Source organism: Amia ocellicauda, chromosome 11 (genome assembly GCF_036373705.1).
Source record: "Amia ocellicauda isolate fAmiCal2 chromosome 11, fAmiCal2.hap1, whole genome shotgun sequence".
Classification (NCBI taxonomy): Eukaryota; Metazoa; Chordata; class Actinopteri; order Amiiformes; family Amiidae; genus Amia; species Amia ocellicauda.
The window spans coordinates 36,746,230-36,762,924 of NC_089860.1; the positions used below are offsets into that span (position 1 = coordinate 36,746,230).

At 43.9% G+C, this 16,695-nt stretch overlaps 1 long non-coding RNA gene and 3 other non-coding genes across 4 annotated transcripts; all 4 read left to right on the forward strand.

Moving 5' to 3' along the window:
* Nucleotides 1–9,427: 9,427 nt before the first annotated feature.
* LOC136763610 (uncharacterized) lies at nucleotides 9,428–11,102 on the forward strand. Its single transcript, XR_010820998.1, has 3 exons — nucleotides 9,428–10,229; nucleotides 10,713–10,764; nucleotides 11,005–11,102. It is a non-coding gene; the product is annotated as an uncharacterized LOC136763610 (long non-coding RNA).
* LOC136763788 (small nucleolar RNA SNORD103/SNORD85) lies at nucleotides 9,870–9,953 on the forward strand. The gene has a single exon (XR_010821100.1). It is a non-coding gene; the product is annotated as a small nucleolar RNA SNORD103/SNORD85 (small nucleolar RNA).
* Nucleotides 10,494–10,622, forward strand: LOC136763798 (small nucleolar RNA SNORA44). Its single transcript, XR_010821108.1, has one exon. It is a non-coding gene; the product is annotated as a small nucleolar RNA SNORA44 (small nucleolar RNA).
* On the forward strand, nucleotides 10,851–10,924 carry LOC136763810 (small nucleolar RNA SNORD99). Its single transcript, XR_010821118.1, has one exon. It is a non-coding gene; the product is annotated as a small nucleolar RNA SNORD99 (small nucleolar RNA).
* Nucleotides 11,103–16,695: the final 5,593 nt, after the last annotated feature.

Here is a 16,695-nt window from a genome sequence, read left to right on the forward strand (position 1 = left end):
CAAACTCCGTCTCGGGTCCCCATGATACACGGAAGGGGGGCGGCAACCACCGATTTCAACCTTTCCATACGGCAGGCTGCCGCACACACCTGTCACTTCCACATCTCCCGATCTCTGAACTCTCTCTCAGCCCCTCCTTTTGAATCCGGGGCTCTCACGCAGAGGGGACGCCTCCCAATTCAAAAACCAGTGTGTGTGCAGTTAGATGATTTCTTTAAATCAATAATTAGTTAAATACACACGTGTTAACGCAATCATGGAGGAAAACAATAAAATAACTAAGGCACTTTTGCGCAATCAAAATAATCAACACAACAACCAAAAAAAACAAAGCCCTGTTACCTCCTGTGACACTAGCTTGGCTGGAGAGGAAAGCAGAAGACTCAGTGCATTCAGGACTGTGACACCCTTTTGTGTGCGTCTGTCTGGTGTATGTCAGCTGTAATTGTGTGTCTCTGTGTGTGTCTGTCCATCCACAGGAGGAGCTCTGCACACTGCATGAGAGCCTTAGTGAAGCCCTGGCGAAAGAGTATGTCATGGAGGGTCGGTGGGAAACCCTGCAATTTGACATGGACGAATTGCGGCTCACCCTGAAAGAAGAGGAAGAGGAGAAGTGTCAGGCCCTCAGGGATACTGCTTTGATGAGCATGGTAAGGAGGGCAGGGCTGTATCCTTGCCATCATCATTTCACTGTATTTTAGGCCGTACAGAAGATGTTGGTATATGCCACAATGTGTTTGAAGACTAGTATAGTCCTATACTATAGTTTTATGGACATTGTCCAACCCTAATGGCGAGAGAATCTCTCCTCACAGGCCCTCACACTCTCTATCTAACTCTGATTAAGCTCTTCTCGGTTGGAGCAAAAATCAAGTTGAGAGCTTTAACCCTGATATTTAATATAAAGGTCAAATCAGCTGTTTTGGAATCCAGCAGTGTGTGGAACGGGCCTGTTCTCTTGTGTTGCAGGAGCTGCAGAGACACAGGCAGGGGAAGATGGAGCTGGAGGCTCAAGTCTGCGCTCTTCAGGACAAAGAGACGCTCAGGAAGGTCAGTACCGAAGGTGTCTGGTGATTTTGGTGACACTGGACGGCCTGCCCGTCACTGACATCCCTTCTGTGTTTATAACTGGAGGGAGGTCTGTGTGTAATCCACACAGCCACCCATGTGTCCAGCGCAGCCCCGGATTCCCACAGTTAAAGTTATTGTGTAAGAGAATAATAAACCAGGAATAACATCACAAATATTACAAGTTACCCCAAGGGCCTGGATGATTCTCCGTATAAATATAATAGCTTGGCTGGAGAGGAAAGCAGAAGACTCAGTGCATTCAGGACTGTGACACCCTTTTGTGTGCGTCTGTCTGGTGTATGTCAGCTTTAATTGTGTGTCTCCGTGTGTGTCTGTCCATCCACAGGAGGAGCTCTGCACACTGCAAAAGAGCTGTGATGAAGCCCTGGAGACAGTGCGCGTCATGGAGGGTCAGCGGGAGACCCTGCTACGTGACATGGACGAATTGCGGCTCACCCTGGAAGAAGAGGAAGAGGAGAAGTGTCAGGCTCTCAGGGATACTGCTTTGATGAGCATGGTAAGGAGGGCAGGGCTGTATCCTTGCCATCATCATTTCACTGTATTTTAGGCCGTACAGAAGATGTTGGTATATGCCACAATGTGTTTGAAGACTAGTATAGTCCTATACTATAGTTTTATGGACATTGTCCAACCCTAATGGCGAGAGAATCTCTCCTCACAGGCCCTCACACTCTCTATCTAACTCTGATTAAGCTCTTCTCGGTTGGAGCAAAAATCAAGTTGAGAGTTTTAACCCTGATATGTAATATAAAGGTCAAATCAGCTGTTTTGGAATCCAGCAGTGTGTGGAACGGGCCTGTTCTCTTGTGTTGCAGGAGCTGAAGAGACACAGGCAGGGGAAGATGGAGCTGGAGGCTCAAGTCTGCGCTCTTCAGGAAAAAGAGACGCTCAGGAAGGTGAGTACCGAAGGTGTCTGGTGATTTTGGTGACACTGGACGGCCTGCCCGTCACTGACATCCCTTCTGTGTTTATAACTGGAGGGAGGTCTGTGTGTTATCCACACAGCCACCCATGTGTCCAGCGCAGCCCCGGATTCCCACAGTTTAAGTTATTGTGTAAGAGAATAATAAACCAGGAAAAACATCACAAATGTTACAAGTTACCCCAAGGGCCTGGATGATTCTCCGTATAAATATAATAGCTTGGCTGGAGAGGAAAGCAGAAGACTCAGTGCATTCAGGACTGTGACACCCTTTTGTGTGCGTCTGTCTGGTGTATGTCAGCTTTAATTGTGTGTCTCCGTGTGTGTCTGTCCATCCACAGGAGGAGCTCTGCACACTGCAAAAGAGCTGTGATGAAGCCCTGGAGACAGTGCGCGCCATGGAGGGTCAACGGGAGACCCTGCTACGTGACATGGACGAATTGCGGCTCACCCTGCAAAACGCAGAAGAGGACAGGAGCATAGTAAGGAGGGCAGGGCTGTGTCCTTGCCAACATCTTTTCACTGTATTTTAGGTCGTTCAGAAGATGTTGGTATATGCCACAATGTGTTTGATGACTAGTATAGTCCTATACTATAGTTTTATGGACATTGTCCAACCCTAATGGTGAGAGAATCTCTCCTCACAGGCCTTCACACTCTCTATCTAACTCTGATTAAGCTCTTCTCGGTTGGAGCAAAAATCAAGTTGAGAGTTTTAACCCTGATATGTAATATAAAGGTCAAATCAGCTGTTTTGGAATCCAGCAGTGTGTGGAACGGGTCTGTTCTCTTGTGTTGCAGGAGCTGCAGAGACACAGGCAGGAGAAGATGGAGCTGGAGGCTCAAGTCTGCGCTCTTCAGGACAAAGAGACGCTCAGGAAGGTGAGTATCGAAGGTGTCTGGTGATTTTGGTGACACTGGACAGCCTGCCCATCACTGACATCCCTTCTGTGTTCATAACTGGAGGGAGGTCTGTGTGTAATCCACACAGCCACCCATGTGTCCAGCGCAGCCCCGGATTCCCACAGTTAAAGTTATTGTGTAAGAAAATAATAAACCAGGAAATACATCACAAATGTTATAAGTTACCCCAAGGGCCTGGATGATTCTCAGTATAAATATAATAGCTTGGCTGGAGAGGAAAGCAGAAGACTCAGTGTGTTCATGGAGGGTCAGTTGGAGACCATGCAATATGAGATGGACGAATTGCGGGTCATGCTGCAGGAGCAGCAGGCTGATGCCTACTGGGAAGCTGCTGACATGAGCAGGGTTAGGAGAGAAACCCTGATTTTCCTGACAGTCCTACCCCACTGTAATGGACCAGCCCGTTTCTGAGCCTTTTTTAATCGAGTTGACTGAGCGTTCACACTTCAACAACTGTCCTATTTTTCTATTCTGTAGGAGCAGAGCAGCGATGAGGAGAGTGCGACGGGAGAGTGGTGGGAGAGAAGGAAGGCAAGCTTTTGCCAACAGAAACATGGCGAGGCCTTCCAAGTGCTCAATATGCAGGGGTCAAATGCCTGATCGCTTACATTAATTTTTTGGGGAGACATTAACACTTTACAATAGATCACCCAAATTAATTTTATAATGAGGGACATGATGATGCTCTATTGTTGTGGATGGCGCAGGACGTTCCTTTTGCTGTTTGCACCAGGACTGTTAGGCGTCAGACGGGTCACGGTACAGACGATGCACTTCCAGTTCGGTCGGAATCAGTTTTTTTCCCTGATTGGCATTATAGGAAAGACATGGCTGGTGGCTTCTGTGATGTGCCAAACGTATAGCACTTACACAGACCCCAGGGAAGACAGACATATTGAGCATGACGCATCTGCCTGGTATCGTACAGCTACATACACTGATTCTCCGTATATACACCGATAAGCCATAACATTATGAGCACTGACAGGTGAATGAATAACACTGATAATCTCATTATCATGGCACCTGTCAGTGGGTGGGATATATTGGGCAGCAAGTGAACATTTTGTCCTCATAGTTGATGTGTTAGAAGCAGGAAAAATGGGCAAGCGTAAGGATCTGAGAGACTTTGACAAGGGCCAAATTGATGACTGGGTCAGAGCATCTCCAAAACTGCAGCTCTTGTGGGGTGTTCCCGGTCTGCAGTGGTCAGTACCTATCAAAAGTGCTCCAAGGAAGGAAAAGCGGGCCAGCCTTCGCTCCATTGATGCACGTTTGGAGCGAAGGCTGGCCCGTGTGGTCCGATCCAACAGACGTCTGTTGGATCGGACCACACGGGCCAGCCTTCGCTCCACACGTGCATCAATGAGCCTTGGCCGCCCATGACCCTGTCGCCGGTTCAACGCTTTTCCTTCCTTGGAGCACTTTTGATAGGTACTGACCACTGCAGACCGGGAACACCCCACAAGAGCTGCAGGTTTGGAGATGCTCTGACCCAGTCGTCTAGCCATCACAATTTGACTCTTGTCAAAGTCGCTCAGATCCTTACGCTGGCCCATTTTTCCTGCTTCTAACACATCAACTATGAGGACAAAATGTTCACTTGCTGCCCAATATATCCAACCCACTGACAGGTGCCATGATAACGAGATTACCAGTGTTATTCACTTCACCTGTCAGTGCTCATAATGTTATGGCTTATCAGTGTATATACAGAGAATCAGTGTATATAGCTGTACGATACCAGGCAGACGCGTCATGCTCAATATGTCTGTCTTCCCTGGGGTCTGTGTAGGTGCTATAGGTTTGGCACATCACAGAAGCCACCAGCCATGTCTTTCGTATAATGCCAATCAGGGAAAAAAACTGATTCCGAATGTCCTGCGCCATCCACAATAGAGCATCGTCATGTCTCTCATCTGAAAATGAAAGGAAATAAAGTGTACTCTAACTTGCAGCTCTTGGTTTCTTGTTCATTATTTCTCGCTCACATCAGCTGAGCCTCCCTGCCTCATAATTGTGTTCATGTATATTTACACATTCATATTGTAAAAGGTCACCAACACAATGTGGACCGAAGAACAAATCCCTGCTGGTTCGGACTCCAAAGCCACTACACAGTCAGATCTAATCAAGCCATCTTTTACAGCTAACCTTACAGCCAGCATTGCAACAAGACATTGGTCATCTATTCCTTTGGCGAGGCCTGGATTGGATTCACCCAGTGTTCGGTCAAGTTGCCTCCTTTTCCCGGACCTGATGCTAGACAACGTGCAAGAGCTCACTTCAAGGGGGGGAAAATTACAATAATATCAATAGGAAGGGAAACCAGACACTCAAACGTCTGCTCTTGGACTCATAATTCCAACTGACCTAAATCAGTAAAACACCTGCAAAAGTCTCATCCTACTCACTGCCTGGGACTTGGACTAGAAAACACAGTGCAGGGCCGATCAGCTCGCTTTCACACGATGAAGCACAACACCTGTTGTTGTTGTTGTTGTTAGTTTCTCTAAATATAATCCCCAATATGTTGGGGAAATCGCTGCAGATTTCTTCTAGGCTGTACCCCTCCCTGCCGCCCCTGAACCATCAGTTTCAGCACTTCCTGAAAAGTCATCATCGCAGACGGCCCAAACCCTCGCCTACAAAACACCAGACCATGCTGGTTCCCACGGCCCGGCACGGATGATCAAAGCAAAGCCATTGAAGACCGTTTTCCATTTCGATATCTGGTTAATTTTTATCCCTCCCTATAGAAGCAAACTCGGGTCCTGTTCCTTGTTGACCGTAATGTTAGCACTGTGTAACTATTTACAGTAACTATAGGATGGGGATTTTCCTCACAGGTTTTGGGAGAATAATATCAAGAAAACATCTTGTAGTATTGTTTTTCCAGGAGCAGTGAATTAGTTGGAGAGACAGTATCAGCTGCAACTTCATCCTACATTGAGCTGGAAACCTCTCACTAGACTGTAAGAAAACTAACAACTATTAGGAAAAGGAATTTCAAAGATAATTGCTTGGATATTCCTGAGAAAGAATGTGTTTTGTTGAATTATTGGTTTGCTGTGCAACACTAATGGAAGCGTTCCAACTGAAGGTGGAAAAAAGCATTGATCTGTTTTTCAATGTCAGGAAAGTACGATATCTTGGAAAAGATCATTCAGAGAAGAGATGGAAATAGGATACATGACAAGATGTAGGCATTTATTTTTCACAAGACATACAAGAGAAGAGATCCCTCCCTTGCCACCAGTGCGTGCCGAGGTCTGGGCGGGGGTCCTCAATGATGGCAAGAAAACCGAAGGACAGGCCAAGAGTCTGAGGAAACCATAGCTGTCCACCTTCGACATCGAGTCCGCAAGCTGGCAAGACGCCGGTCACCATGCAGTAGAGTTTATAGGATATCGTGCATCTCCTTCGACCGACGGATGTTGAGCGGCTGACGTCCCCCACGACTCTGGTCAAAGCCATCCTTCTTCAGTGTGGGGCCGTTATGCGTTGAGCAAAATCAATGGCTTCATCTCGTCCAGAACATCCATACGTCCACCGCAGCGGCATAGGCCACCAGACTGGGACCCGGCGGCCTGATCAGTGGACTCGGAACTGGCGCTGCTTAAATATCCCCATCTGTGAAGCAGTCCAGTACGCAGTGGAAGAAACAAACCATATAAAACATGACAACGTGTACAAATAAAACGACCGCTACTTTCTACATGGTTGTGACAGCAAGAAATGAATTAAAAACGAGATCTGGAGTCCTGTGAAGCACAGCGGGGGGGGCAGGTCCTTGTGTTTCTCAACGTCTGTCCTGAGAGAGAGGGGGGGGGGTTAATTAATGATGAGGCTGCATTAATGAGACTGACCAAACACTTGTCTTGATATGGAAGAACAAATTAATACTTAAATATATACTAAGATATATTTCTAAGATTAATATTGGTTGTGTGTTACTATGTGTAGATGCCCATGATTGACATATTCTTGGAAATTAAAATAAATCAGTCAGTCTCGGATAATAAGCACTGATCGAGTCCGGCGGTGTGGGCCGACTGGTACCAACCCGCGCCCGGCACCTCAGTCCTGCGCGATGGACGGGAACTTGAGCTCCGAGATCTCCGAGTCGGGGGAGCTGCTGCCACTGCGGTCGCTGTAAGTGTCCCTGCGGGAGACAAGTACAGCCCACTCAAGCTTCCGGAAGGAGGTGGAGACGACAGCGACAAAGACAGAGGAATAAAAGGAAGCGGTCTCGGTCTTCTGAACGCCCAGAGCAGCTGTGGAACAGATGTTCTACACCAGGGGTTCCCAGCCCTGGTCCCGGAGGAGCCCCTGCCCAACCGAGCTCTCAATTGCTTAATGTCCTAAATCAGAGACATTTTAAACAGCAGGGGTTTTAAGCATATGATATGATATACTTAGATTTTCAAAAAGCTTTTGATAAGGTTCCACACCAAAGACTGATCCTCAAATTGGAAGCTGTAGGCATTCAGGGTAAGGTAAGTAGATGGATTATGAACTGGTTGATGTATAGGAAACAGAGGGTGTCGATTAGAGGAGTCGCTTCTGACTGGAGTGAGGTTGTTAGTGGAGATCCACAGGGATCAGTATTAGGGCCTGTGCTTTTTCTAATCTATATTAATGATCTGGACTCTGGGATAGTTAGCAAACTTGTCAAATTTGCAGATGATACTAAAATAGGCGGCTCAGCAGATACAATCTCGACAGCACAGGCTATTCAGAGGGACTTAGATAATATTCAGTTGTGGGCCGACACCTGGCAGATGAAATTCAATGTGGACAAGTGCAAGATAATACACGCAGGTAAAAAAAATGTCCCTATAATTACACTATGAGAGGAATAGAACTAGTCTATGTGGACTCCTCACTTTCTCCATCCAAACAATGTGGGGAAGCAATAAAAAAGGCAAACAGGATGTTAGGGTATATTGTCAAAAGTGTAGAATTGAGAACAAGGGCAGTGATGTTCAGACTGTACAATGCACTAGTTAGAGCTCATCTGGATACTATGGACAGTTCTGGGCTCCACACCACTATTAACCAACAACTCTTAATAAATTACAATAATACTCTTCTCCTTTTAACTCTAATCTTGCCATTTTTAACTAACATTTTGATTTCTAGATCAAATTTTTCCTTTACAAGAAAGTCCCTTCAGTATAAAGGTCCTCTCTTTGAACCTGGTTTTTCTTTTAGTCTGAATGGTGCTGAACATCTTCAGAATCTGGAATTAAATAAGTAAATGTCCTGTTGGTGTCGGTAAGATGGCTGTAAAATAAGCAAAACATATTGGTGACTGACTATACAAATAGGCATGTTAAAATTAGTAGTTGTATTAAACACCACTCCAAAACAATATGCATTTATATTTTAAATCTAATAAGTGTTTCACTATCAGATTGCACAGTGAGGTTTGCAGAAGCTGTCCGGTAACTAGAGGGTTAGAAATGTGATGAGCAACGGCAGGACGTGTCCCCCCTCGGTGTCGGCGAGTTGTAGGTCTAAAAACCACTCGTTGAACTCCTAAAAATATACACTCAACTAAAGGATTATTAGGAACACCATACTAATACTGTGTTTGACCCCCTTTCGCCTTCAGAACTGCCTTAATTCTACGTGGCATTGATTCAACAAGGTGCTGAAAGCATTCTTTAGAAATGTTGGCCCATATTGATAGGATAGCATCTTGCAGTTGATGGAGATTTGTGGGATGCACATCCAGGGCACGAAGCTCCCGTTCCACCACATCCCAAAGATGCTCTATTGGGTTGAGATCTGGTGACTGTGGGGGCCAGTTTAGTACAGTGAACTCATTGTCATGTTCAAGAAACCAATTTGAAATGATTCGACCTTTGTGACATGGTGCATTATCCTGCTGGAAGTAGCCATCAGAGGATGGGTACATGGTGGTCATAAAGGGATGGACATGGTCAGAAACAATGCTCAGGTAGGCCGTGGCATTTAAACGATGCCCAATTGGCACTAAGGGGCCTAAAGTGTGCCAAGAAAACATCCCCCACACCAGTACACCACCACCACCAGCCTGCACAGTGGTAACAAGGCATGATGGATCCATGTTCTCATTCTGTTTACGCCAAATTCTGACTCTACCATCTGAATGTCTCAACAGAAATCGAGACTCATCAGACCAGGCAACATTTTTCCAGTCTTCAACTGTCCAATTTTGGTGAGCTTGTGCAAATTGTAGCCTCTTTTTCCTGTAACGAGTGGTTATTTCAGTCAAAGTTGCTCTTCTATCATTCTCTTCATTGAAGCAACTGCCATGTGATTGGTTGGTTAGATAATTGCATTAATGAGAAATTGAACAGGTGTTGCTAATAATCCTTTAGGTGAGTGTAGTATACACTTTATTATTGAATGTACTGTATTTAAACAAAATAAACTGAAGTTAAAATTTTAAAAACTGAATTTTAACATGTTTACAGTCCGCACTGGCGGGGTTGATGGCATTTGTGTTATTTCATTCCAGGCTTTATTTTTATTTGCATTTCCCCCCAAATTTACCTGTTATTAGTTGCCCAACTATCGCAAGTTTTTAATCTTCAGTGAGATTTGTATTTTTTACTTGACAAGCAGCCTTTTTTTTTTCTCCAAAATCATAATAGACTTTGCCGTTTAGCAACAGCAGGTAAGCCAGGCTGACGTAGGACCTGTGAGGTTTTGTTTTGTGCAGTGGTCTTGCGTAAGTCCAGAATCGCAGGCATTGGACTAAGACTTAATGCAAGATCTTCTTAGTGCAACCGGCCCCAGATTCCTGATGCAGTTTCTCTGAGGTTCAGACTAGATCAGCTGAATGCGAGGGTCTCGTGTTCGCCCCGGAGGACCTCGCGTGTCTCGCTGATGGGTTTGATCTTTGGTTCTGATTATCCACTGCAGTCAGGGGGGGTGGCCTGGCGGTGATGACACACTTGCCCTCACTGAGAGCTCGGCTCGATAATGAGAACTCTACTGTACTCAATTGTGCTGAGCCAGGCCGGCCCCCAGACTAACGAGTTGATTAGGTCTGTAGCTTTTGGCCACACGGTGATCACTACTGATGCAAAAACTCGCTCTGGGTTTTCCCAGGCTTGTGGTTTCAGAAACCGCGGTTTAATTTCTGCTCTGTACCAGCAGACTGCAAATGGAAAGCAAGGGGTACCTGCAGTAGTCTTTAATGTGAACCCTTCTCTTGCAGAACCGGCTTGGGCCGGCCTTGCTGCTTGTGGTCCATTATAACAGCGGGAAGTCGTTCTCGGAGATGCTCAGACTGGTAAGTCACAGGTCCACTATAACTAGTGATAGTTTTTGAATAAGATGTTTGTCCGAGCACCAGGTTCAGAAGCCCCGTCTATCGTGGGTGCGATCTGGGAGTATCTCCACTACCAGGCCCATCCCAGGCACCCTGGGATGGGCCTGGTAGTGAGGAGACTCTTGTGCTGATGGAGAACCCAGCCTTGTAATCTTGGGCAGTTCAAATGCACTGCGTTCTGGAGAAACTGCTGAGAATCGTCTTGAACTACAGGCTTCAGTGCCGCCGCACGCTTTCCAAGGATCGGGGCTGACCGTAGCCTCTGATTCTCCAAGAGCGTGCCAGAGCAACGGGGGGTCTTTGACAGTCCAGTCCGGTCCTTGTCTGGTGCCGTCACTCTACTCTCCCACACTTAACCCCCTCTGTGCTGGAGCCCGGTCCCATGTGACCAGTAATCTGCTTCTCCAGGAGACTCTGGCTAACTAACTCTCCCTCTCTGTGCAGGTGTTGGACTGGCGCACCCTGTCTGTTGCTGAACTGGACCCCTCACTCTGAGGTAAGCTCGACCTGCTTAGACCATTTTCTTGTAATGCCAGGCTGTTCTGTGAGTTCTGGCCCAGTCGAAGCCCTGCCCAGGGCTCTGCTGACCGGTGATGACACCCTACACAGTTGTGGACTGCTGGATGATGCTTGCGGATATGGGACTGAGGGCAGCAGAGTCCTGGTACTGGGTCAGAGTGAGAATGGGCTCGAGTGTTGTCTCATCCCTGACACTGCTTGTATCTGTGCTACACAGGGTGTGGACACGGCGCCTCGGTGACTGAGCTGCCTGGTCCGAAGGAAGCGTCTGATCTGTGCGGTTGTGTGCTTTAATAAAACTACATTATTCTGAAACCATGGTCTTGTCTTGTTAATGAAATGTTAAGCAACAGGTTTTCTGCAAACTGTGACAGAAACTGGGAGGCCTGCTGGTAATGCATGGGACCTGCTGGAAATTAGATTTTAAAAGCTGCCAATGCATTCTCAAATTTACATTGTATGCCTAGAGACCAGTGTTAAGACGTAAAATCCATTGCACATTCTTGGGCTCTTCAAACCTACCAGCAACTGCTTCCAAAACCTCCTGCACCAAATTCTCCATGGTTGGCAGCTGGCTAGAACCCCTGGAAACAAAAACTAAATGAACCAGTTTAAGTGCCCTTGGCAGAGTAGCCACTATGACAAAGGTTAAAATATATATATATATTTCTATGCTGTCACTAAAGCTGTTCAGGATCAACTGCTACACAATACTATGGTTGGAAATGGAGTGAATTACTTCAATTGAATTGTGATCTAAAAGCTCAGAAAACATTGACTGACTAAGCAACACTTCACCTGCTGTTACACAACCTCCAGTCTTCACACAATCGCAAGCCTAATCATTTGTTACTGATTTGATGGTATAGGGATGTGCATTTGTGCTCCGAGATACCAGTGGGAATATTCATGTGCAGTTTTTTTCAGATGAATCGTGTCACTTTATTTCACAGATGTTTAGGAATTACAGCTACAGTGAACAAATCTACCACAAAAGGTCAAATACGCAGACTTTGTCCTCCCTGCCAAGGAACTATTTAGAAATGAGAGATTGGTGATCATGTTTAACTTGTCTTCAAACATTTGTTCACTATGCTTTAGTGTGCAGTGTAAATTGCTCTCCTAATGAAGCAGGTTTGTGATGATCTAGAAACAATAAAATCAACACATTGTGAGGCAATTAAGGGTTCTACATGAAATCAAAAATGTTTTTCTGCAAATAATTGAACCGTGAAAAGAGGAATCCCAGCTTAATGAACATGCGAAAGGTGACGTTTGAGAAAATGTAATGTTTTCGTTCTCTCTAGTGGATGACGAGACTAAACTGGAGACTGGTTTTTGTGTTGGGTGCTGACCTTGAGACATTGCACACCAATATAACTTAAAACTTGAAGTACAATATTTGTATTTGCAAAGCAAACTTGTCAAGAGCCATTAAATTGACTTAAATAAGCTCCTACATAACTCAAGAAATTGTATCCACAAAGGGGTGTTTTTGGTTTTATTAGAGATTCCCTGCATAGATTAATATGGGGTGCCAAATGTATAACAGCACACCCTTTTTTCAAGTGTCTTTTCACAAATTTAAGTTAAACCTTGTTTTTTTTTCCACATTTAGTAAATACTTAAGCCATATATAAATATAAATGTAAAATATAAATTTAAAACTTAAATGTAAATGTTAAATATAAATGTTAAATGTGCAGTTTGCAAAATAAATATAAAGCTAACATGCAAATAATGTCTCGTGCCTCTGGTCAGTCAGCCTCTCAGCAGTGGACGGGGTGTAATGCCTTAATGGTGGCAGTGTAGTGACAGTGTAGTGTATTGTAGTGTTTTGTACTGTAGTGCAGTGACAGTGTAGTGTATTGTACTGTAGTGCAGTGACAGTGTAGTGACAGTGTAGTGTATTGTACTGTAGTGCAGTGACAGTGTAGTGTATTGTAGTGTATTGTACTGTAGTGCAGTGACAGTGTAGTGTATTGTAGTGTAGTGACAGTGTATTGTAGTGCAGTGACAGTGTAGTGTATTGTAGTGTATTGTACTGCAGTGTATTGACAGTGTAGTGTAGTGTATTGTAGTGCAGTGACAGTGTAGTGTCGTGTACTGTAGTGTAGTGACAGTGTAGTGTACTGTAGTGTAGTGACAGTGTAGTGTAGTGTATTGCAGTGTAGTGACAGTGTAGTGTATTGCAGTGCAGTGACAGTGTAGTGTAGTATATTGTAGTGCAGTGACAGTGTAGTGTAGTGTATTGTAGTGCAGTGACAGTGTAGTGTATTGTAGTGTATTGTACTGTAGTGTAGTGACAGTGTAGTGTATTGTAGTGCAGTGACAGTGTAGTGTATTGTACTGTAGTGTAGTGACAGTACAGTGTATTGTACTGTAGTGCAGTGACAGTGTAGTGTAGTGTATTGCAGTGTAGTGACAGTGTAGTGTATTGTAGTGCAGTGACAGTGTAGTGTAGTGTATTGCAGTGTAGTGACAGTGTAGTGTATTGTAGTGCAGTGACAGTGTAGTGTAGTGTATTGCAGTGTAGTGACAGTGTAGTGTATTGCAGTGCAGTGACAGTGTAGTGTAGTATATTGTAGTGCAGTGACAGTGTAGTGTAGTGTATTGTAGTGCAGTGACAGTGTAGTGTATTGTAGTGTATTGTACTGTAGTGTAGTGACAGTGTAGTGTATTGTAGTGCAGTGACAGTGTAGTGTATTGTACTGTAGTGCAGTGACAGTGTAGTGTATTGTACTGTAGTGCAGTGACAGTGTAGTGACAGTGTAGTGTATTGTACTGTAGTGCAGTGACAGTGTAGTGTATTGTAGTGTATTGTACTGTAGTGCAGTGACAGTGTAGTGTATTGTAGTGCAGTGACAGTGTAGTGTATTGTAGTGTATTGTACTGCAGTGTATTGACAGTGTAGTGTAGTGTATTGTAGTGCAGTGACAGTGTAGTGTTGTGTACTGTAGTGTAGTGACAGTGTAGTGTACTGTAGTGTAGTGACAGTGTAGTGTAGTGTATTGCAGTGTAGTGACAGTGTAGTGTATTGCAGTGCAGTGACAGTGTAGTGTAGTATATTGTAGTGCAGTGACAGTGTAGTGTAGTGTATTGTAGTGCAGTGACAGTGTAGTGTATTGTAGTGTATTGTACTGTAGTGTAGTGACAGTGTAGTGTATTGTAGTGCAGTGACAGTGTAGTGTATTGTATTGTAGTGTAGTGACAGTGCAGTGTATTGTACTGTAGTGCAGTGACAGTGTAGTGTAGTGTATTGCAGTGTAGTGACAGTGTAGTGTATTGTAGTGCAGTGACAGTGTAGTGTAGTGTATTGCAGTGTAGTGTATTGTAGTGCAGTGACAGTGTAGTGTATTGTAGTGTATTGTACTGTAGTGTAGTGACAGTGTAGTGTAGTGTAGTGTATCGTAGTGCAGTGACAGTGTAGTGTATTGTAGTGTATTGTACTGTAGTGTAGTGACAGTGTAGTGTATTGTACTGTAGTGCAGTGACAGTGTAGTGTAGTGTATTGCAGTGTAGTGACAGTGTAGTGTATTGTAGTGCAGTGACAGTGTAGTGTATTGCAGTGCAGTGACAGTGTAGTGTAGTGACAGTGTAGTGTAGTGTAGTGTAGTGTATTGTAGTGCAGTGACAGTGTAGTGACAGTGTAGTGACAGCGGGTCCAGTGTATAATGTGTCTGTTATTAAGAGAGAGATCCTGTCCGCACACAGCACTGAAAGGAAACAAAGTTAGACATTTATTTATTTGTGGAATCAGGTCTTAAAGGCTGAAGAGAAAAAACAGCTATTCAGTTCATCAGCGCTTAGGAAGCGCAGCTCACAAGCCCAGTGTTTCTGTTATGAGATTAACTTCGGGGAAATTAAAAACATGTTGAAAATTCATCAATGCACATCTTACGAGGCATTCTCAATTAAACTATCTGAATCTCACGATCCCTCCTATATTGAGTGTTTTATACACGAGTATCCCACAATGCATCTGGTTACAGGCATGACCGGCCATTATCACAGTGCGCTGGTTCAGTGAGTGACCACTGGTGACCAGGACTGAGTGATATTTATTATAAATACAATATGAGTGACCACTGACGACCAGCACTGGGTGATATTTATTATAAATACAATATGACCACTGATGACTAGCACTGGGTGATATTTATTATAAATACAATATGCTGGTGTGATGGTGGCCAGTGTCTCAAAGGGGAAACGACTCTCTGCCAGTTTATACTCAAACCCTGGCTGCTGCTCCGCTGGCCGCTCACTGTATATAAAGTCCTGCACTGACCCTCCCGCCGCTTTCTTAGTCCGATGATTGTTGTTAATTCAGTTTTTACTGGGAGCCAGTGTATGAGCCCATACCAGTGTCCACTCAGTGGTCAGTGACCTGCAGCTCCACTGACCGCATCACGGAAACGCAGCTGCCATTACAGGTCACTGAAGCCCCGCCCACTGCTAGAGGCGGGGCGGTCCGGGGGGCGGGGCGTTATTTGCATGTGAGCTTTATATTTATTTTGCAAACTGCGCATTTATCATTTAGATTTAACATTTATATTAATATTTAACATTTAGATTTATATACGGCTTAATTATTTACTAAATGTGGAAAAAAAACACCAGGTTTAACTTAAATGTGTGAAAAAAGTGCACTGTTTTACATTTGGCGCCGACAGATTGAACTAATATTTCCCAAAGGAGAATTGCTGGCAAAAAAGGTCCATGTGAGGTAAGTCTTTTCCAGAGGTTAGTGTCAATTGCTGGTTTGTTGGTCAAGCCCTGCCTTTGCCAAATGTTCAACACATGTACATATTTGTCTGTTTAAGAAAAAAGGGCCAATCATGTGTAAGAATAGAGCAGACACTAATTCAATCATATATCAATTAACTAATTCAACAACTTCACAAATGGCATTTTCTGCACAAGAGAACGATCTGCCCGCTGAAATCTGAAATTGGGGTTTTCTTAACATTTTGAGCCACACTGACGCCTGGAGGCTGCAATACAGGTGAACATTTGAATTATTGGACACGTGTATACAACAGGGTTAAATGCTACTACCGATCAAAACCAGCGACCACTGTAGAGCCAATTATGCATTTTATAAAAAAATTGAGCTTCAGAGTGTTTTGCATTATATTTCTGGTAATTTCACGACCCTTTAGTGTCACTTCTCTTTCGTAGAAAAGGAGTTTGCCACTATAAGGGTGGGTTACATGTATAGGTTAGCCTATGTTCTTGTGTTGATTTGATCACATTTCAGCATTTTAAATACATAAAGGTGTGATTGGGATTAGTATGAAATGTAGAAAAACAACAGACTCGTTATATTGCATGTGTGTTCCTTAATTATAATGAATGCTAGGCAACATCTGATAATAATATTAATACATTATACACAAATCAGCGAAGTGAATTAAACCATTAGATTTCATCCATCATTGCGTGTTTTCGAATGATTTCTATACTGGTGTCATTGTATAATTTGCTAACAATAACAACTAGACGTCTCTCGAAGATCACAATAGTCTTTTTTGTTTTGTGTTATCTGCGCAGAATATACACAGTTATATATTTTAAGTTTAATATAACATTATATATATATTATATATTATTATTATTATTATTAATAATAATAATAATAATAATAATAATAATAATAATAATATTTCTTGGCAGACGCCCTTATCCAGGGCGACTTAAACATAAGTGCAAAACAAAGTACAAAAATACAGTTCAATAAAGGCATCAATCATTACAAATTCAATTTAACTAAAACACAGCATTTTACAACTTCCAATTTACACAAGTAAGTACAGTAAGTGAGGTCCTACATCCTGGACGGTAAAGCTAAGTCCTGTCAAGATGTAGAGTCACAGTCAAGGGCTACGGGAAAGGGAGCAAGGAG